Raw genomic sequence first — 22,415 nt, 5'->3', positions numbered from 1 at the left:
GAGTCTGCGCTCCACCAACTGCCGTCCTGAGCAGTTCAAACAGTCCCTTTTTATACATCTTTACTTCCATGTTCATGAGGTAGTGGAGTCATGCTTTTGTTGTTAGGGGGGGGTCGTTTTCTGCCTCCTGCTGGTCTTCCTCCTTTGTCTCATTGCCCTGTTTCTGTCGGTTCCTGGACACCTGGTGGCATCCTGGACACCTGGCGGTGATCTTATCTTTTCACAAGTGGCATCCTGCACACCTGGCGGTGATCGTATCTTTTCACAAGCGGCATCCTGGACACCTGGCGGTGATCGTATCTTTTCACAAGCGGCATCCTGGACACCTGGCGGTTATCTTATCTTTTGTTGTCTAATCTTTACATTTACATATGGGCTTAACATAAATTTAAATAAACAATACCCTAGTCCATAGTTTCTCACAATCCCCCCTTTTTCTTTTTTATCCTATTATTGTTTATTATACACTGCTTTCATTCTCAGCACTGCGAACAAACCTTTTTCCACAATCCCAACATTTATCGTAACACTCACAAGGTAATACCTCACAATTACAATAGGCATAGTTTTCACGTGGCATAACGCATTCACAACAATCTTCATCCTCATTAATAGATACACTCTTATATTTTTCCCTAGACCTCGTAGTTAAAATAAGCAATTTAGCTAAGTCAAACCGTTCTCTAATAAAGTGTAAAATATAGCGTAATATACAAGGCCCAAATATAAGTCCCAGAATCAGCATAATAAGTGGTCCTGCTAAAGCAGACAACAAAGTGGTTAGCCAAGGTGAGATATTAAACCAGATTTCATACCATGACCTGCCCGCCTCACGATCTTTCTTACGTTGATCTAACCTTTTCCGGAGTTCAGACATGGTGTCCTGGACTAATCCCGTATGGTCAGCAAAAGAACAACATTCTTCATTGAGAGCTACACATAACCCTCCTTCCTTTAAGAACAATAGATCTAATCCTCTTCTATTTTGCAACACTACTTCTGATAGAGACTTTACTGAAGTGGCTAAATTTTGGATAGATTGTTCTATTTTTGCTAAATCCCCATCTACAGCCATCTGCAAACTTTGTAATTTCTGACCTTTTACTAGGGAGGCTATGCCTGTACCTGCTCCAACTCCGCCCGCTATCAGCAGTGTAGCTAGGGTTACCACTGTAATTGGCTCTCGTTTTTGTCTATCCAGGTCTCCTTCAAAGTGGCGTAACACCTCCTCAGAGGTGTGATAGATCAGACGAGGAACAATAATCACCTGTACACAAAACTGAGATTGATTAAACACGTTTAGGGATAGGCAAGGCGTTACTCCGATGTCTGAACAAACCCATTTAGCTCCTGGTGTCGGGATAGCCCATTTGTCATTTTGATTCTTGTGTTTCTCTATATTGGTATTAGTGACTGTTCGGTTGCACAAAGGCTGATACTTTTCAGGCACTGTACCTATACATTTTCCTTGACCTGTTACCAATTGAATAGTAATTCCTTGCGTATGGTTCCTCTGGTCATCCCATGGGCATTCTCGTGGGTTTGAACCATTAGACCATTGAATCCTACCTGGTTTTCCAATTGCCTCAAAATATGGTGGTCTAATATTATAACATAACCAGCATTCCTTAGTTAAATTTGGTTTGCTTTCATTAAGGGCACGATATGAGATTCCATAAGGGGTCTTTAGATTCTGACAACTCTAGATCCCTGGATAAGGAGAATTCAGTCACAGTGTCATTAGTTTTTTTGTTTTGGTGGTTTTTTTTTTTTTTTTTTTTTGAAAGGGAGTCTGGAGAAGGGGTTACGATAATTATGGGGGCAACCTTTTCTTCAGATGAAGTGGGTGGATTCAGAACCAGATTTGGTCCTACTGGTAAAGGATCATGAGGTATCGGTTCTTTTTTGATAAGGAAATGTCCTCCCCTATCGGTTCCTGATTCCCAAAGTCTAGCCCCCCATGTTTTTCCTATCAACCAACCTGCATCTTCTGGGTGTGTCACATTAATGTAGATTTTGTCACATGTACCCTCATTCAAAAAAACTCCATTTGTTCCATGTTTCGGTGGGTCACATCCGAAAGGACCCCACCCTACCCATAAATACTTGTCTTGGTCAACCTCCCAATCTGAGGCTACTGTTTCACAACCCCAGTAGGCACAATAATAATGTCCTGGGTAATTACAGTATCCTTTCTCATGGTTCGAACTAGGGCAAAAATAAAATCCATGTTTGTTCAGGCAGGGTTTTACTGGTATGAGATCACACAGCGCACAGAGAAAACTAGGGGCTCCTGGTGTAACTTGAGTCTGAATGGTTACTTGTTCCTCCCACCTGATTAAGGTCCATTTAAAAGGTTCGTGAGGGTTTCCATTTGCTTGGGTCATTATCAATAACAAAACTAACGGTATACCAGGAAAAAGGCTGTCTGTCAATTTTGCCAATTTGAGTATATTTTTACCAGTCCTGGGGAATTTCGGCCATTGCTGCTTTTGCATCCCATTGTTCTGGTTCTTTTCTCCGCAGTATGTTCCTCCTCTGCCTTGCCCGTCGACTCGGTTGCTTCGAGCCACGAGGTGTACCATCTTCTCGGCAGCAAGGGAATTCTTCAGGAGAACAGCTGCTTTAGGCTTTCTGCCTGTTTACATAGGCTTCCTATTTTGCAGCTTTAACTGGTGTACTGATTACTTTCCAGTGGGGTCTCGTCACTGGGCCTTTAATGCGACTGGCATGAGTCCATCCACGCTCAGCAGTTCGGATAGCCGTTTCTGTTGTAAGCAGAACAAGATAAGGTCCCTCCCAATTGGGTTTTAGGGTTTCTTCCTTCCACACTTTAATCAATATCCAATCCCCAGGTTTAACATTGTGAATTTTTAAGTCCAACGGGGGTCGTTGCACAATCAGTCCGCGTTCCCAAAGCTTGTTACGATGTTCTGCTAATTGTAAAACATATTCATTTATCGCACAGTCTCAAATTAAAATATTTGTTTGTGGGCTTTCAATTCTATAGGGCATTCCATACACCATTTCAAATGCTGATATTCCCATATCCGCTCGGGGTCTAGTTCTGAGAATTAATAGTGCCATGGGTAGGCACTTAATCCATGATAATTTGGTCTCTATCATTAATTTAGTTAGAATAGTTTTGATTTCCCCATTCATCCTTTCAACTTTTCCCGAACTTTGTGGATGCCATGGCGTATGGTATTCCCACTTAATACCCAAGCTTTCTGTTAGATCTCTAATAATTTTTGACACAAAGTGTGTTCCTCTGTCCGAGTCGATTACTTCAGGTACTCCATATCGAGGTATAATGTGTTCAAGTAACACTTTAGTAACTTGGTTAGCAGTTGCCTTGGAGGTAGGAAAAGCCTCAACATAATGTGTTAAATGATCCACCATTACTAATAAATATTTGTAACGCCCTATCCTGGGTAGTTCAGTAAAATCCACTTGTATGTGTGAGAAAGGTCTGTATGCTGGGGAACGTCCTCCAAGAGGTTTTTGTCTCAGGTTATTTCGATTAACCTTTTGACAGGTCTCACAGGTCGCATTTGTTTAACGCCATCGGGTGAAACCACAATAGCAAATTGCATGTTAGTTATAACGTGTTGAATTAATCTTATAAAACACGGAACAGCACATGGCAAAAACAATAAGGTGGCTAATGCACATAACAAATAAAATAGGATTCGTTTTACCCAGGGGCTCCCGAGAAGCCAGGGAAACAAGTCAATATTCATCTTTCCAAGTTCAGACGGGAACCTGAGCTAACTTCCCTATCTCTGATGTGATTTGTTTAACTACCTCACCATTGTCATCAATTTTCAAACAACAATTGGAAACATTTACTTTACCACAAACACCTCCTTCTTCGGCTAGCAGGTAATAGAGAACCATCCTGTGTTGATAAATTGCATTTTTACATCAAAAGCTTTAGCTGTTTGATTAGTAATAATTTCCAAGACAGCCTGTAGACGAATGATATGATTCAGATTGTAGATAGGTTCTCAAGCACCGTTAATAAGTTCATTAGGATTCCAAGTTGCAGGTCTATAATACTGTATGATACGTTGGGGTGTCCATTCATTTAATAAATATTGGTACCCCCCCAATTCTTGGAAGTCTGGAAAAATCAACTTGCCACTGTTGCCCTGGCTAATTTTCAAACACATTTCACATCGCTGAGTCACCTGTTTTATTACAGTATACAAGTTCTGCCCTATCAATTTCTGATTTAGACTTTTATATAAATTATCAGCTCCCCAATGCATCTTATTATGTTCTATTACGGCTGTGGTCCATATTAAATTGGATGGTACCACTATACGACCATCCCTCAAATAAGTCCACTTATCTATTTTATCATTCATGTCTGAATGACCTTTAAGTTTTCTTTAGAATAATTTGGCTCCTGATCTGTACTTACAGTTTGGATTTTACCATCTGGTATTAAGGATAATTCCTCCTTTCCTACCTCCTCCGCTACTTGTATGGCTTCATGGTCGGCCAGGCGGTTTCCAATTTCCAAATCAGTGCCTTAATGGGCCATCTTATGTTCTTCCTTCCTGGAAGACCCTCTTATAACAGAGGGGGCCATTCCTCACATCAAGGTCTGGCATGGCATATGTCCCCACCGCTCAACGCCTACTGGGTTGCAGCCAGCAGCAGAGCTCAAGATCCTTCTTGGTGGCAAACACAGAGGCCAACCCAGTCTTGCCCTTGATTGTGGTAGGAGGCACTTGACCAACCTTATTCCTTGTACTTTGTTGTCAATGCAGAGTTTCATCTGCACATCCCATAACAAGTCACAGTCATGGTAAAACACAGATTTACATTAGCAGAACTACTACAGAGTGTATTTTATTTTAGTTTTTATGCAATATCCCCCACAGCCTTGCTGACCAAGGGATATTGTTTTACCTGAACTAGGCAGGCCTCCCGTTTATCATTTCTACTGTAACAGGGAAAGCATTTTTCCCCTTACCTGGAATTTACTTCCAGATATACCTGGTTAAAGATTTCTTTTACTTCAGGGAGGTCCTCTCTTCCACTTTTCTGTTGAATTAAAGATAAGCTCAACATTTACTTTAAAGGTTTCAGGATTTTTTTTCCTGGTGGCCAGCAGCTCCCACAACTGTAACAAATTCTTTTCACTGAAGTTTAACACCAAATAAGTTGGTTTTGTATTCACCAACTTTTCTACATCACGATTACCTTAGTAAAAATCAACTCGAACCTTTATCCACTCCTATTCACAACTGACTTTCAAACATCTAAATTTCCCCATCAGAGATTCACCTTTACTCTCCTCAGACCCGCTGCCTGCCCTAGAGGGGCCGTTACCGGTCCTGTTGTGCTGCAAATGCTGCAGCAATCGGGGTGACATTGTCAGGTCCTTCTGCTCAATCGTCAGCAACAGCAACCCCCTCCTCCCCACCAGCAGGAGGACTCGGGGCAGGAGATGCTCTTCCTGCTCTGCTGGTTACACAAGCCTGTCTCTGCAGCAGCACTTCTGTTTTAACTCTTTCTTACCCTGAATGCAAATCTGCTACTTGTTGCTTTAAGTCTGTGTTATTACATATCAGCCTTCGCAGGCAAACAGCAAACACCCTGCCATGCATCCAGCGTGACTCAGCCGCACCTTCGAGGGGATACGGGGCTTTGTACAAACTCACCCCAATACATTAACACTTTCACAGGGTTTTTTGACTCTCCACCCCCCCGGCTTCAGATCTTACATACATTAGCACAAGTTTTTTATCTTACAACGTGTTTCATTCTGGTTGCTCCATAGAAGGAACCACAACCTCCCCTCTGATCCTTTTGCATTGCTAATATTAAGGGATCTTGTGGAGCTAGGTTAATACCACACTCTTTTGCCACTCTGGGTGATTCCTCAGAGTGAAAAACATACCAGCATACATTACTTCATCCCATTTTTCCTCTCGCCTTAAAAATAACATTAATTTTAACAAAACATTATAATTCAGTGTGCCGTTTAAGGGCCATTTTCTCTGTCCCCTAACTTATACAGGGGCCACCACTGATTGCAGTACTTAGCCAAAGTTCTCTTATTCACGCTTCCCCCAGCTGCCCCCCCCATTTCCTTCCAGTGACCTTTCTTACTATTATCTCAATCGCTATCCCAGCCACAGAGACTCTAATTTCACTTATAGCTCTCTCTCTTATCCCAAGGCGTCCAAACCTTACAGTCAGGGCATTCAATTTCTTGTCGCCACCATACATATAATAATTCTTTACACCATATACACTTTAAAACATACAGAGGTTCACATTCACCCCTCGGATGTTCAAGACAATAACCACATACCAACATTTGTAATATACTGAATACAGAAATGTTCTCACATTTCCAGCATAAATGAGTATAACAATTATTAATAACCTTGTAATTATTAATTAAAAGGCCACTTTTCTCCACATTCCAGCTTATAAAGCGGCCACCATTGATTACAATATTTTATCAATGTTTTCCTATTCACATTTCCACCAGCGGATCCTCCAATATCCTTCCAATGACTCAAAACACACCCTAGCGGATTTTTCTTTAAAATCCCACCACTCTGCTTTCCTCCCATTTTTCCCAGCTTACACTCACAGAACACACTTATCACTTACAGAATTACTACTTACAAAATGCAACACACAGGTATCTTTCTACAGCAACACCAAGAGCTCACTATTATTATCAAAAATATAGCCAAAATCACAGTAACAATTTTCAAAGTCAAATTCCACATTCCATAAATCCGGTAACCAAAATAAGCAACACTGCAGCAAATAAGCTTGAAACAATGAATATTCCATTAACGCCTATACATATTCATTACCTGAACCCGCCTACCCTCGCTTCGTATGCTAATTAGCTTATCAGTCTTTCACCCTTGTGCAGATTCTCCCAAAAATTGTGGGCCGGGGTCTTTAGAATGTGGGCAGTGGTCTATGGGAGGAAGGCTGTAGGTCTTCCTCATGGTGTACTTTTCACCTTTTGCTCATTTGCAATGTTCTTATCAGTCTAAGGTAATTTATGCCCTTGCTGGCCATCTGCTTTTCTTGCTTAATTATTTCTTTTACCCTTATCTGTCCTCTCCTGCTGAAGTGTTCCGCTAAAGTTTTTCCCATGATTTTGCCACAAACTGAGTTTTGAGGAGCGCTTGCTCTAAATGGTTGTCTGGATTTACCCCAGAGTACAGCTGAAGGGCTTTCCTCAGTCGTTCTAGCCACTCAGTGGGGCTCTCATCTTTCTTTTGCATTTCATTAAATGCTTTATTGATATTCTGGCCACGGGGTACTGCTTCTCTAATCCCCTAAATTACTATAGTTCTCAGGCCCTGCATATGAGTTTTATGCACCGGATCCTGATTATCCCAATTAGGTCTTTGGAGTGGCCATTTAATATCTGCTTGAGGTCCCTGGGTTTCCTCCCAATCTTCTTCTGACCCACAGACTGGCCAAAAGACATTTTTAGAAATCTTCTTCCCTCCCCATATCTTAGTACAATATTCTATCATTTTCTGCTTTTCTTTCCCTAGGGTTCCAGGGAAATATCTCCAATTGTCTAAGATATATGCCAGAGGGGTATTCTTGGGTACAGTAGGTACCCTTCCCATGGGAGTCGAAGGCTTGCTGCCCTTCGCCCCCATCTTCTGGAATATCCACAAACATACACTCACTCGCTCCCCTTGTTCCTGGCCCAGTCCCTCGCGGGAGATGGGAAACGCAGTACTTAAGAGTCCGCACTCGCTTGGTTCAGTATATCGAACCTCTCACTCGTTATATTCCAGGAAACCCAATCCTGCCCGAACGGCAAACCTTGCGAACAAATTCGCAATATACTTACGCGTCCTGCATCTTCGTCCGGACTCCCGTGCACAGAATTTTTATGGGGTTTTACCGGTTTCTCCTTTGCTCATTATTCTAGAATTTAGGTTCGTCGGTAAGGTTGGAGTAAGCTGTTGGTCGCGGGGCCGCGAAATGTCGCGGGGCGCCTCCCCGGAGGACCAAAGCCCACTGTTCCTTATCCGAGTCACGGCACCAGAAATTGTTATAAATTGAGACCACAATGGATCATAATCCAATTAAAATTTTATTAATTATAGCAAGTAGAATATGAGCAAAACAGCGCTGGACGACAGGGGAGTCTGCGTTTCACCAACTGCCATCCTGAGCAGTTCAAACAGTCCCTTTTTATACATCTTTACTTCCATGTTCATGAGGTAGTGGAGTCATGCTTTTGTTGTTAGGGGAGTCATTTTCTGCCTCCTGCTGGTCTTCCTCCTTTGTCTCATTGCCCTGTTTCTGTCGGTTCCTGGACACCTGGTGGCATCCTGGACACCTGGCGGTGATCTTATCTTTTCACAAGTGGCATCCTGCACACCTGGCGGTGATCGTATCTTTTCACAAGCGGCATCCTGGACACCTGGCGGTGATCGTATCTTTTCACAAGCGGCATCCTGGACACCTGGCGGTTATCTTATCTTTTGTTGTCTAATCTTTACATTTACATATGGGCTTAACATAAATTTAAATAAACAATACCCTAGTCCATAGTTTCTCACAGTATACAAAACTCAAAAGCCTTAAAACAAAGATCTGCAACAGAGCCAGGGGCGGGATGCCTTTGGTCTCTTCTCACGGCTGGGAAACTTTGGGCCATGACTCAGAAGTATTACAGGATTTATTATAATTATCTTTAACCACCTTATTGATGTTTGCCTTATGTCTCCCATGCTTTTTTTTTTTCCTGTATTCAGTGTTTAGTTGATTGTAATGTAAAGCAGGTCATGGTCACCCAGCTACACACACCCTTTGCCTCCTCGCAATTAAGCAAAAAAGGGGAGGGTAGAGAATGTCTGAAGAGATATACAGGAGAGGAAACTGGAGAATATTTGACCTAACAAGAGATGAGAGAACAGCTAGGTATTGTGAAGGAGAGGAGGAAAGATAAACATGGTTATCTAGTGTTTAATAGGTGTCTGCATGCTTGTAGTGATATATAGCTATGTAACTGCATGAATGATTTCTGCCCTGAGCCTGGTGGAGCATACAGCTGCGGTTTGTGTCCGGGCTCAGAGATGTAAATAGGGGCTTCTTTGTTACGGTAAAGTGTTTCTCTTTGCATAAAAAAGAGAGGGAATGAAGGGAATGACCCCAGAGGTATGTTCAGAGAAGGCATGCTATGTTTCGAACTTTTTGACTGAAGCAGTTCTTGTTTGGTGTGCCCTTCCACCTATGTATAATGTTAATCCAAAAGATGATATTGTTTACACTTTGAATGTCGATAATTGTCTTTCTGTAGATGCTAATGTAGTAGGAGGCTATGATGGGAACGTGTCGCAGCGGTTCTTATCTTACCCAGAGTAACAGCAGGGAAAGCATTGAGGAGTTAAATCACCTTGTTTGGTAGGCAGTTAAGAATGTGAGTCAAAACTTCCACTGCTTTTTGTTGTTGGTTCAAGGACATGGCTGTGTGGATTTTGATGGTATGTGCTGAATGGATTTTAGGCGCCCCATTGCAGCAACATGTTATCAAAATCTGAGAAAATGTCAGCCTTTTTGGCATTCATTCAATCAATTGGCAGTATTGTTTGTTTGCTGTTACCTTGGTTGCTGTCATGTTTGCAAGGGCCCTGCAGAACATGGCAAACCTGGTACTAGCTGTTCAAAAACAAAAAGGGGAAATTGTATAATTGTACGGAACAGAGACAGTGGGTTATTTTGACATTGATAAAATGTCTCAGTTGGGTTTTTATTTGTTCTATTACTTATACATTGTTTTTACTTGTTCGGTTTCAAAGGTTCTTTTTGTGCAACAGGAAGGGGGAGATGCAGGAGCGGGCTGCAAACTAGGACCATGCGTGGCAATCAGTTAGCTGAGGGGGATGAGCTCGAGCTTGTCTAGACAACAATTAACATGATGAGGCATGTTTACAGAGCACAGGGGAGTGGGAGACGGATGGCACCAAGGAAAGATAACACCTTGTTGTTAATTGCTGGCAGTTAACCACCAATCAGGGATTGCCTAGTATGCAAGGCTTAGCTTCAAGAACCAATCTGTTTAAAACGCGCAGCTTCTGAAAGTCTATAAAAACTCGTGCTTCTGTGCAATAAATTGACATTTGCTTGCATCAAGCTGCGTCCCGTCTCTTCATTCGCCACAGGGCACATCTGAAAAAGTCTCCCTGTAGATAGTGTCACCTTGGGGATAAATCTTTACAAGCCCACCCAGAAATAAGGTGCTTAAGGTGGTGTCCAGGACATCCTCATGCTGTACACATGCAGCTATCAGGATGTGATAAATGTATTGATCTGTGGAACTGCTAATATAGCTAAAGGCCGTGACAATTCTGTTCCCTGTGGCTTCCTCTGTTCCTTGTACTCCCATCAGCAAGGGTGATGAACAAAGTCTCCCTTTTGCTTTACTCCAGGTGAAGATATTCATGCAAGCCTTCATGGAGCAGCTGAAGATGTCAGGCTAGACAGGAACTCTTTGACAGTTGGGAAGACCTACATCACGCTGTCAAACCACAGATCCATCGGCATCCACAATCGGAGTAAAGTCATAGCCCACTTCCGGTGGAAGTGACGTGCGGAATTAGACTCTATAACTCGAAAGTTATAAAGTAGGTATGTTTATTGCGCGCAGATGCACGGGGGATCGCTCCTCCACAAGCGTGCATGCCCGAAGTGACGAACCATCCCACATTTATACAATGAAACAAATGAATATTCAATTAGCGCCTATACATATTTGTTACCTAAACCCCGCTTCGTATGTTAATTAGCTTATCAGTCCGTTTCCTGGAATGTGGTGGTCTTGCAGGTCTTGTAGGTGATTCATGTTCTTGTGACCATCTGATCTTCTTCAGCAAGGAAAGGTGATTCGTGTCCTTGTGACCATCCAATCTTCTCCAGCAAGGAGACTTAGCACTCCCTCCCTCTAGATAGCATTTGAATGTCTCTCATCTTCTCTCATTCTCTTTTAAATAGCCCCTTTGTTAGAGGAAGAAGGGCAGGCGTCTCCCCGTCTCCCCTTTGTTAGAGGAAGAAGGGCAGGCGTCTCCTCAAAACTGTAGTTGTCTCCTCAGAGCTGTGTGCCTATGTGACCAGACACCGCACCCATGACTAGTCACCATACACACATTCCTGAGCAGACATATACAATCACAATCGATGTCCATTGTCCCCATTTCACACTATTTCTCCATATCAGAAGGCTTTTGTTAGTCAAGAAGAGGAGGACCAGGAGAAGCTGAGGTTTGTTGGGAAGATTCCTTTCAGTAAGACACACTGCCCAGGGGTAAAACTAACGTACAGCCTCAGAGGGATGTTGATGCTTTTTTGAATGGCATAGGACAAGTAAACCATCCACAACATCAGGGTGTCCCCCCTGGGCTTCAGGGTAATGGAGCTCAGTGCTTCCCATTCCGTTCCATCCATGTTCCAGCTGACGTTTTGGGGAGGAAAGGTTGACTGCAATGACTGCATTTCCTCGGAGAGCAAATTCCCATCTGTGGGAGCCCTAAATCAGTGAGGCCAGGTCCCTGGGTTTGCAGGGGGTCTGTGAGGCTGAGGAAGGTGTCGGCACTCCTTACCTGGGACTGCGTTGAGCGGTAGCACCTAACAGCTGCAGGCAGTGTACCTGTTGAGATATTCACTGCAGTTTCTTCCACTCCAGCTTTGATAAGATGGTAACCTTCTTCAGCCTTCTTGTCCAGTAGTGCGCAGGGCAGGGTGCTTTGCTGGCCCCGAACGTTGAGGCCATCTGGCTGTAGGATGCTGAATTGCCTTGCGCTGTCCCGGCTTCCAGAACAACGAGGTATCCCTGCCCCTTCTCCGGGGCTGGGGAGAGTTTGGAGGTGGAGGGTTCTGTGGGGAAGGCAGGGACAGGACTTGGAAGTGCCTTTGGGCTTCAGCACCTGTGTCTTCACGGTGCTGAGAGGTGGGGCAGGCTCTCCAGAGGGTGTCTCTGAAGCTTTGAAATTCCGTTTGGGGCAGCAAGGAAATGCTTCTAGCCCAGGGGGAGGCACTGGAAGTGACACTTCAAATCTGGGGTGATTTAGGGGGTCCTTGTGTGACTTTTCAGAGTTGGACAGCTGTAGGTGTATAGGAGTTAGTCTGAACCCAGAGCTGATCAGGAAACTGCCTTCAACTGGAGCACTTTTTAAGGGCTACTGAGCAAATAAAGTTCAATGTAATTAGGTCAGAAATGCCTTGAAGGCCAAAACTAGTTTTCCACTGTTCTCTGTTTTTAATTGCACAGTGTGTGACTTCTGTGCAAGATCAGTGTGTTAACAGAAAAAGTCTGTAGTTACAGAAAAAGTTTGTAGTCCCTGCATGCACAGGCTATCTGCCCTGGCTGAAACCTGACAGGATAACAAACGGTGATTTCTTCAGGCAGCTTCCCTATGCAGATGTCCCAGGAACCCCTTTGGAAGAGTAACCCAGAGAAGGTGCTTCAGGGAAACCGCAGGCACTTCCAAAGCACGGAACTAATGAGCAGGACATGCACGGGAGAGTCTGTGTTTAGTAGCCACCTTATAGCTTGAAGTGAGCGATTCTTATTTGCTTTCCAAATCCATTTTCCTCCTGCCTAACCCAATTGGAAGAGTGAGTTCCACCGCATTTTTTTGTGATGTACTGAATGTATTCTTTTTTAAAAGCAGGTGCCACCTTCTTGGCTTTGCTTCACGCTTTGTGCTGTCCCCTTTTTCTATGTACAAGAAACCCCACTGAAGACAGAGCATTGATGGTTCTATTCAGCTGAAGGGGAACTGCCAGGGAGGCTGTAAGAGAGGGGCAGGGCCGGGCGCAGGCCGGGGGGGTTATCTGTTCTGAGCCCCTCGACCCCTGCTGTACATATCTGACAGCCCTGCCTCGCTCACAGCTGCTGTCCCAGAGGGAACAAAGCCCAGGAGAGAAAGTTCTCTGTCGGCTCAGGGGAAGCACACATGCAGGGGTGCAGCACCCTCGTGTTGCAGCCAAAGTGATAAACCAGCCTTGCTTAGCGCAGCTCTCCGTGCAAAAAACTCCGTGGCTGCAAGGATCTCAAGCCTCGACTCTGAGTGCTCGATGGAGCTCCCTCCCAGACAGCCGAGATTCCCGACCGTCCTGACGTGGCGCTTTCCCTCCCAGCAGCGCCCATGCCCGTTGAGTGCCTTTCGCTTGCAGCCAGCTGTAATGCCGGCATCAACCCTGCACTCCAGTTTTTGGCCTCTCTGAGTGCTGCTCACTAGAATAGCCCCGAGAGTGACACACACACACAGACACCCCGCCCCCGTGCCCGCTGCCCCCATTGTGTCCATAGGGATAGGAGTTTGCCTGCGGGCGTGGTGGGATGGTGTTTCTTCCAGGAACCACATGGATGGCAGTGTGAGCCCTGGGGGGGCTTGCGCCGCCTGGGCTCACAGCTGGGGAGGCAGATTCCCCACTCACAGGGACTGGGGGCGAGGGGAAGTGTTTTAGGGACGGACTGTGGGGCCCGGAGGGAGGGATTTGAGGGATGGACGCCGAGGAAGGCCTCATCCCTGCAGAGATGGCTCAGGCCCAGGGCAGGGCTCTTCTCTGGATGCCAAGGGGTCGACTGCAAAGGACCAGGCTGCCCCATGCAGGGAGCAGGTGCGTGCTGGGGCTGCCAGGGGCCCTGCCTGCCTGTTCCCAGCCCAGCCCCAGCTGGGGCCAGCCCTGCGCTGCAGCCCTGGGGCCGAGGCACACGGAGCCGGGCGTTGCTGAGGGTGCTGCACCCTGCCGGGCCCCGCTGCCAGCTGCTGGCTGCCCTGGGCTGCCCCTTGCTCTCCCCAGCTCTGCCTGCTGCCAGTGCCGGGGGCACCGCCACGGGGTTTGCCCCCTGCCCACAGCTGCCCTGACCCACATCTGCAGCTGTATGTGGTGCCCACATCGCACAGCTGGGGCGGGGGTGGCAGGTCTCTCTGTTGGCAGCCTGGGACTGGGGACAAAGCCAAGCCCATCCCTCACTTGTGATCTTTGTCCCCAGGGAGAGCCAGTGCAGACATGTGCTGCGCTGGAGAGTGTCCCACAGGGAGGTGATGGCTGACTGCAGAGCAGCACTGAGACCTGTGTGACAGCAACGGCAGCCGGTGGCTGCAGAGCAGCCCAGGGGAGCTGGTTCCCCCGACGGGCCCCAAAGCAGCCTTTCTCAGCCCCTGCTTTTGGTGACATGCGGAGCAGCGCAGGGATGTCTCTCAGGCTTCCGGGCCTGAGGAGGCTTTCCTCCTCAGGGGACTGTTAGAAACCCTGCTCCCAGGATTAAAGCACCCCTCCCCCCCATGGATCCGAGTCTGTGTATCCAGCCCCCTGGAGCTGGGTACAGGTGCCCTGAGGGGTATTTCAGGGAGGATGGGGCCACCTGCCTGGTGGCTCTGACACAGAAATGATGAGCTGAAGCCCTGTGATGGTGGCTGGCCGGTTCAAAACCTCCAGGTTCCTCAGCCTCTGTCCCCAGGAGCATTTATCCCAGGCACTGTTTCAGGGTGTGAAGATGGATGCCGGTGATGTCCTGGTGCCTGCACCTGGCTCCCACTTCAAGGTTGTGATGCCTGAGGTCAGGGTCCACCTGAAGGCCCTGACAGAGACTTTTTGTTCCATTTTGTGTTGCCTTAGGGCTACAATGTGCTGGAGTTTGGGGGCGACAAGGTTATGGTATGCCAGAGGTTAAGCAAGTAAAGCGTTAAAGCATGTTATTGTTATGGACAGAATCTGGGTTTGTTGGCTCTGAGTTCCTGGGGTTATGGTAGTGTGATCTTATTACGTGTTCAGTGTGTGGGTTTTTTTTTGGCTTTTTTTTTTTTTTTTTTTTGTGTGTAGTGTGCCTTTTTTTCATCTTTTTGGCCTTTGCAGGGTTTGGATGGGTGCCTTTGGTTTTAGGATTTTGGGGTTTTAGTGTTTTTAAGGTTTAGGATTTTTAGGGTTTAGGGTATTTAGGCTTAAGGATGTTTAGGGTTTTTAGGGTTTAGGTTATTTAGGAGTTAGGGTTTTTAGTTTTAAGTGTGATAAGGGGTTAGGATTTAGGTTGTTTAGGGTTTAGGGGTTTTAGGTTTAAGGGTGCTAAGTGTTTTTAGGGTTTAGGCTGTTTAGAGTTTTTAAGGGGTTTAGGGTGTTAAGTTTTTTAGCATTTATGTTGTTTAGGAGTTTTATGGTTTAGGGTTTTGGGGCTTAAGGGTGTTTAGGGGTTTTAGGGTTTACGGTTTTTAGGGGTTTTAGGCTTAAGGAGGTTTAGGCATTTTAGGGTTTAAGTTGTTTAGGTTTTAGGGTTTTTAAGCTTAACTGTGTTTAGGGTTTTTAGGGTTAAGTGTCTCTAAAATTTAGGGGGTTTATGGCTATGGGTTTTTTAGGGGGTTTTTAGGGTTTTAGGGATGTTTAGGGGTTTTAGGGTTACGGATGTTTAGGCGTTTCAGGGTTTAGGTTATTTAGGGTTTTTAGGTTTAAGTGGGTTTAGGGTTGTTAGGTTTAAGGGGGTGTTCAGGGTTTAGGGGTTTTAGGTTTAAGGGTGTTTAATGTTTAGGCGTTTAGGTTTTTTAGGGTTTAGTTTGTTTAAGTTTTAGATTTCTTAGGTTTAAGGGTTTTAAGGGTTTTTAGGGTTTAGCTTGTTTAGGGTTTTAGGATGTTAAGTGTTTTCAGAGTTTAGGTTGTTTAGGGTTATGATTTAGGGGGTTTAGGGTTTTGGCGTTTTAGGGATTGTAGTGTTTACTTTGTTTAGTGTGGATAACTGGCTAGCTGAAAAAGTTCACATAGACATAGTCCAGCTGGCTGGACAAAACTGCACATCGCTCTCAGCTTATCTGAAGTAAAGCAAAATACACTGTCTTTGGCTGTCCTTGTTACACAATAACAGGAAGATTTCGGTGGGAAAAGAATGTTGCAGGTGGGAACAGAAAACTACAGAGGAGAAACTAAGGGCGGACTTGGTATTTAGGCAACTAACCAATAATGAGCTTAACTTTTGTAATATGTATGAGCTAATTATAAGAAGGCGTAAAAGGTGACTGTAAGAGACAATAAAAGAAGTCTGCTGATCACTCATATTGAGTGACTGTGTCTTCCCTCCGTCGCGACAGTTTAGGTTTTAGGGTTTTTAGGCTTAAGGGTGTTTAGGGTTTAGGTGTTTTAGGGTTTACATTGTTTAAGATTTAGGGGGTTTAGGTTTAACGATGTTAAGTTTTTTTAGGGTTTAGGTTGTTTAGGGGTTTTAAGGTTTAAGTTGTTTAGGATTTAGAGTTTAGGTTTAAGGGTGTTAAGGGTTTTTAGGGTTTAGTTTTTGGGGTTTTTTAGGGTTAAAGGAGGTTTAGGGGTATTAGGGTTTAAGTTGTTTAGGGTTTTAGGGTTTAGGTTGTTTATTGTTTAATGTTTTTAGGGTTTCGGTTGTTCAGTGTTTTTAGTGTTTAGGTTGTTTAGGTTTAAGGATGTTTAGGGTTTTTAGGGTTGAGGGTTTTTACGCTTTTTAGGGTTTAGGTTTTTTAGAGTTTCTAGTTTTAAGGGTCTTAAAAATTTAGGGGGTTTAGGGTTTGTGGTTTTTAGGGGTTTAGAGTTTTTAGGGGTAAGGTTTTTTAGGGTTAAGGGTGCTTAGAGTTTTTAGGGTTAAGGGTGTATCAGGGGGTTAGGGTTTTTAGGCTTAAGGAATTTAGGGTTTAGGGGGGTTAGGTTTAAAGCTGTTGTGGTTTTATTAGGGTTTATGTTGTTTAGGGCTTTGGGGTTTAGATTGTTTCAGATTTAGGGGGTTTAGGTTTAAGGGTGTTAAGGGTTTTTAAATTGTTTAGGGTTTAGGTCTAAGGGTTTTTAGGGTTTAGGGCTTTTAGGTTTTAGGTTGTTTAGCTTTTAGGGGTTTTAGGTTTAGCGGTGTTAAGGGTTTTAAGGTGTTAAGGGTTATTGGTGTTTAGATAGTTTAAGGTTTTAGATAGTTTAAGGTTTTTATGTTTTAGGTTTTTTAGGGGTTTGGGGTTTTAGGGTTTAGTTTATTGGATTTTTAGGCTTAAGAGTGTTTATGCTTTAGGCCTTTATGGTTTTTAGGATTTAGGTTGTATTGGATTTAAGGATTTTAGTTTTAAGAGTGTTAAGAATTTTTATAATTTAGGTTTAAGGGTGTTTAGGTTTTAAGGGTTTTTAGGGCTTAGGTTGTTGAGGGTTAGCGCCAAGCGACTGTCATTACAGAAGACAAAGGGAGAAGGAGAAAGAAGTGTCTGAACTGTCACGTTCTTTTGACACCGCCAAGAGTGAGAGCTGTGGGGGCTCCCTGTCTCCCTGTAGAGGATGAAGCTGGGTTAATTAGCATTGATAATATACAGCTGTGGGCTGGCTGGGGGGTGGGTGGGTTGTCTGATGTAGACAAGGTGCAGGTATGGCTGGTTCTGTTAAGAGGCTGGGCAGCCAATGAAGAGACAGGAGGAAGAAGCAGAGAGAAGAGAGCGAGTGAGCGAGCAAGCATGCCCTGGGTGAGGAGAGACCAGGAGGATGTAGCAGAGGGACTGGCATGAAGAGTATGTTGGTATGTGGTGGTAAAAGACCTTGTTGTAGCTTCTAGTTTGGAAAGTGCTGTGACATCTTCTCTCTTGTGTGTCCCAGGCCCTACCTGCCCCTCCTCTGGCCCCATCTCTTACCTGTGCTGCTGTGACCATTTTGGTGTTGCGGGTTGACTTGGGTTGGACCAAAACTGCTCTTATGTCTCCCCTTCCTCTGCCAGACAGGGGAGAGAAAATACAATGAAAAGTTGGCGAGTCATAGTTGAGGATGGGGAGATCGCTCGGCACTTCTCGTCACAGGTGAAACAGACTGAACTTGGGGAAATGGGTTCAGTCCATTAGCAGGCAAATCAGAGCAGAAGAATGTTGGGGCTTTTGCTGTATTGAATGATTATACTGAAATTTGAAGCAAGTGGAAAAATACTGAAGAAATAAGACGAGGGCACGATCAGAACAGTGGAATGAAGAGGGAGGAACAAATTGCAGGTGCTTGCACAAAACCAGGGCCAGCAGGACGCGATAAGAGGAGCTGGGAAACAGCAGAAAAGAGCCTACGTGCCTGATAAAGTAGAAACAGAAATCTTGCCAATAAACAATTGTTAACCAATCATATTATTATACGCTTGTAAAATAGCCAATCATATTATCACACGCTTATAGAGTGCCTTATAAAAGTGTACCTGGTTTGTACAATAAACGGATCAGATCTTGAACTCCATGAGTATTTGAATCTGACTCCCGCTCGCCCAGAATGCCCGCAGCAGGAGAATGAGAAGTAAAACCAAATCTTCAAAACACCTTACCCTCAGATTTCGCTTCCATCAGGCTTTGCTTTACTCCCAATTTCCTTGTCTCCCCTCCCCGCTGGGGGACGGCAGTTACAGTCAGTTGATGGATGTCCCATTGATTCTTCTTCTTCCCCTTCTTCAGGGGGAGGTCTTCTCATGCTCTTTCCTGGCTCCAGTGTGGGTCTTTCCCTGGGATGCAGTCCTTTAGGAACAGAGTGCTCTGGCATGGGACCCCTGCGGATCCCTGACTGGGATGAAAAACACTTTCAATATGGATACTTCCTCCCTCAGAAAGACAACCATGTGAGCAGAATGTACTACCTGGGACAAATGTCCTTTCCTGAACAGTGGCATGAAGTGGACAGACTGTATTTTTAACTGTCTGAAGGGCGCTGAAGAATGGCCTCATGAGGAAGGCAATCTGAGACCATGGGCTTCAGTGGGCATGGGCTCACACACTGAGAGACATAACCTGGTGCCATGTATTCCTTTGACCAGGTAAAATACATGGACCATTCCTGAACCGATCCCTTAATAAACCTCAAACTTGTAAAACAATGACAATTTTAATAGGCCCCAGGACAAAAATCAAATCCATGGTCTTAATTGGTCACTTCACTGAAGAGAGAGACTGTGTTTGTAAGCTCAGTCTGCTTATAGTCACCGGACTTCTCTTCTCCTTTCTTCTCTGAGGCTGGGGTTCTGCTAGACCAATTTTAGACCATGTCCATGTGATGCAATGCAGACTCTGATCAAGACGTTCCATGCTCCATGTCTAGAAGTGGTAGCTCCCTGTTTGGAGGGAAGAACGGAGCTTGAAACTTCCTATTGTATCACATGACTGTATTTTTGTTGATAGCCCAAAATATTATTGTTTTATGATCTTCTCCAAATAGAAGACCTGCTTTCTGGGCTGAGATGGGGAATCGCTGACTTTTGGACTCGGCCTGTGACAAAATGTTCCAAAAACACCCAAAGCACAACTCCACCGGGGAAGGTGCCAGAAAGGAGTTCTGTTGCTTGTTTTTACACTGTCCCGGTAGCCAGATGAAAGAAACCACAAAAGTTGTTCTACCTGCTTTCTGGGCTGAGATGGGGAATCGCTGACTTTTGGACTCGGCTGGTGACAAAGTGTTCCAAACACACCCCATGCACAACTGCACCGGGGAAGGTGCCAGAAAGGAGTTCTGTTGGTAGTTCTTACACTGCCCCGGTAGCCAGCTGAAAGACACCCCAAAAGTGGTTCTATCTGCTTTCTGGGCTTAGATGGGGAATCGCTGACTTTTGGAGTCGGTTGGTGACAAAATGTTCCAAACACACCCCATGCACAACTCCACCGGGGAAGGTGCCAAAATCAGTTCCGTTGGTAGTTGTTACACTGCCCAGGTAGCCAGATTAAAGACACCAAAAAAGTTGTTCTACCTGCTTTCTGGGCTGAGATGGGGAATCGCTGACTTTTGGACTCGGCTGGTGACCAAATGTTCCAAACACACCCCATGCACAACTCCACCGGGGAAGGTGCCAGAAAGGAGTTCTGTTGGTAGTTCTTCCACTGCCCCGGTAGCCAGCTGAAAGACACCACAAAAGTGGTTCTACCTGCTTTCTGGGCTGAGATGGGGAATCGCTGACTTTTGGATTCGGCTGGTGACAAAGTGTTCCAAACACACCCCATGCACAACTCCCCCGGGGAAGATGCCAGAAAGGAGTTCTGTTGGTAGTTCTTCCACTGCCCCGGTAGCCAGCTGAAAGACACCACAAAAGTTGTTCTACCTGCTTTCTGGGCTGAGACGGGAAATCGCTGACTTTTGGAGTCGGCCTGTGACAAAATGATCCAAACACACCCCATGCACAACTCCCCCGGGGAAGGTGCCAGAAAGGAGTTCTGTTGGTAGTTGTTACACTGCCCCGGTAGCCAGATGAAAGACACCACAAAAGTGGTTCTACCTGCTTGCTGGGCTGAGATGGGCAATGGCTGACTTTTGGAGTCGGCTGGTGACAAAATGTTCCAAACACACCCCATGCACAACTGCACCGGGGAAGATGCCAGAAAGGAGTTATGTTGGTAGTTCTTACACTGCCCCGGTAGCCAGATGAAAGACACCACAAAAGTTGTTCTACCAGCTTTCTGGGCTGAGATGGGGAATCGCTGACTTTTGGAGTCGGCCTGTGACAAAATGTTCCAAACACACCCCATGCACAACTCCCCCGGGGAAGATGCCAGAAAGGAGTTCTGTTGGTAGTTCTTCCACTGCCCCGGTAGCCAGATGAAAGACACCACAAAAGTTGTTCTACCTGCTTTCTGGGCTGAGATGGGGAATCGCAGACTTTTGGAGTCGGCTGATGACAAAATGTTCCAAACACACCCCATGCACAACTCCACCGGGGAAGGTGCCAAAATCAGTTCCGTTGGTAGTTGTTACATTGCCCCGGTAGCCAGATGAAAGACACCACAAAAGTGGTTCTACCTGCTTGCTGGGCTGAGATGGGCAATGGCTGACTTTTGGAGTCGGCTGGTGACAAAATGTTCCAAACACACCCCATGCACAACTCCCCCGGGGAAGATGCCAGAAATGAGTTCTGTTGGTAGTTCTTACACTGCCCCGGTAGCCAGCTGAAAGACACCAAAAAAGGGGTTCTACCTGCTTGCTGGGCTGAGATGGGCAATGGCTGACTTTTGGAGTCGGCTGGTGACAAAATGTTCCAAACACACCCCATGCACAACTCCCCCGGGGAAGGTGCCAGAAAGGAGTTCTGTTGGTAGTTCTTCCACTGCCCCGGTAGCCAGCTGAAAGACACCACAAAAGTGGTTCTACCATTTTCTGGGCTGAGATGGGGAATCGCTGACTTTTGGAGTCGGCCTGTGACAAAATGTTCCAAACACACCCCATGCACAACTCCCGTAGGGAAGGTGCCAGAAAGGAGTTCTGTTGGTAGTTCTTCCACTGCCGCGGTAGCCAGCTGAAAGACACCACAAAAGTTGTTCTACCTGCTTTCTGGGCTGAGATGGGAAATCGCTGACTTTTGGAGTCAGCCTGTGACAAAATGATCCAAACACACCCCATGCACAACTCCCCCGGGGAAGGTGCCAGAAAGGAGTTCTGTTGGTAGTTCTTACACTGCCCCGGTAGCCAGATGAAAGACACCACAAAAGTGGTTCTACCTGCTTTCTGGGCTGAGATGGGGAATCGCTGACTTTTGGACTCGGCTGGTGACAAAATGTTCTAAACAGACCCCATGCACAACTGCACCGGGGAAGGTGCCAGAAAGGAGTTCTGTTGGTAGTTGTTACACTGCCCCGGTAGCCAGATGAAAGACACCACAAAAGTGGTTCTACCTGCTTGCTGGGCTGAGATGTGAAATCGCAGACTTTTGGAGTCGGCCTGTGACAAAATGATCCAAACACACCCCATGCACAACTCCCCCGGGGAAGGTGCCAGAAAGGAGTTCTGTTGGTAGTTCTTCCACTGCCCCGGTAGCCAGCTGAAAGACACCACAAAAGTTGTTCTACCTGCTTTCTGGGCTGAGATGGGAAATCGCTGACTTTTGGAGTCGGCCTGTGACAAAATGATCCAAACACACCCCATGCACAACTGCACCGGGGAAGGTGCCAGAAAGGAGTTCTGTTGGTAGTTGTTACACTGCCCCGGTAGCCAGATGAAAGACACCACAAAAGTGGTTCTACCTGCTTTCTGGGCTGAGATGGGGAATCGCTGACTTTTGGATTCGGCTGGTGACAAAGTGTTCCAAACACACCCCATGCACAACTCCCCCGGGGAAGATGCCAGAAAGGAGTTCTGTTGGTAGTTCTTCCACTGCCCCGGTAGCCAGCTGAAAGACACCACAAAAGTTGTTCTACCTGCTTTCTGGGCTGAGACGGGAAATCGCTGACTTTTGGAGTCGGCCTGTGACAAAATGATCCAAACACACCCCATGCACAACTCCCCCGGGGAAGGTGCCAGAAAGGAGTTCTGTTGGTAGTTGTTACACTGCCCCGGTAGCCAGATGAAAGACACCACAAAAGTGGTTCTACCTGCTTGCTGGGCTGAGATGGGCAATGGCTGACTTTTGGAGTCGGCTGGTGACAAAATGTTCCAAACACACCCCATGCACAACTGCACCGGGGAAGATGCCA

At 45.7% G+C, this 22,415-nt stretch overlaps 2 long non-coding RNA genes across 2 annotated transcripts; one reads left to right on the top strand and one right to left on the bottom strand.

Annotated features, from left to right (window-relative positions):
- Window positions 1–260: 260 nt before the first annotated feature.
- On the bottom strand, window positions 261–8,137 carry LOC308058105. The gene is made up of 2 exons (XR_013925656.1): window positions 7,865–8,137; window positions 261–2,672 (listed from the first exon to the last, which is right to left on the bottom strand). It is a non-coding gene; the product is annotated as an uncharacterized lncRNA (long non-coding RNA).
- A 6,478-nt stretch (window positions 8,138–14,615) lies between these two features.
- On the top strand, window positions 14,616–17,855 carry LOC308058106. The gene is made up of 3 exons (XR_013925657.1): window positions 14,616–15,278; window positions 16,103–16,892; window positions 16,927–17,855. It is a non-coding gene; the product is annotated as an uncharacterized lncRNA (long non-coding RNA).
- The last annotated feature ends 4,560 nt before the right edge of the window (window positions 17,856–22,415 follow it).

The sequence above is a fragment of the Falco punctatus genome (assembly GCF_963210335.1).
Source record: "Falco punctatus genome assembly, contig: scaffold_39, whole genome shotgun sequence".
In the NCBI taxonomy this organism is placed as follows: domain Eukaryota; kingdom Metazoa; phylum Chordata; class Aves; order Falconiformes; family Falconidae; genus Falco; species Falco punctatus.
The sequence above is the reverse complement of the archived record's forward strand: the minus strand, read 5'-3'. Positions and strand labels throughout refer to the sequence as shown.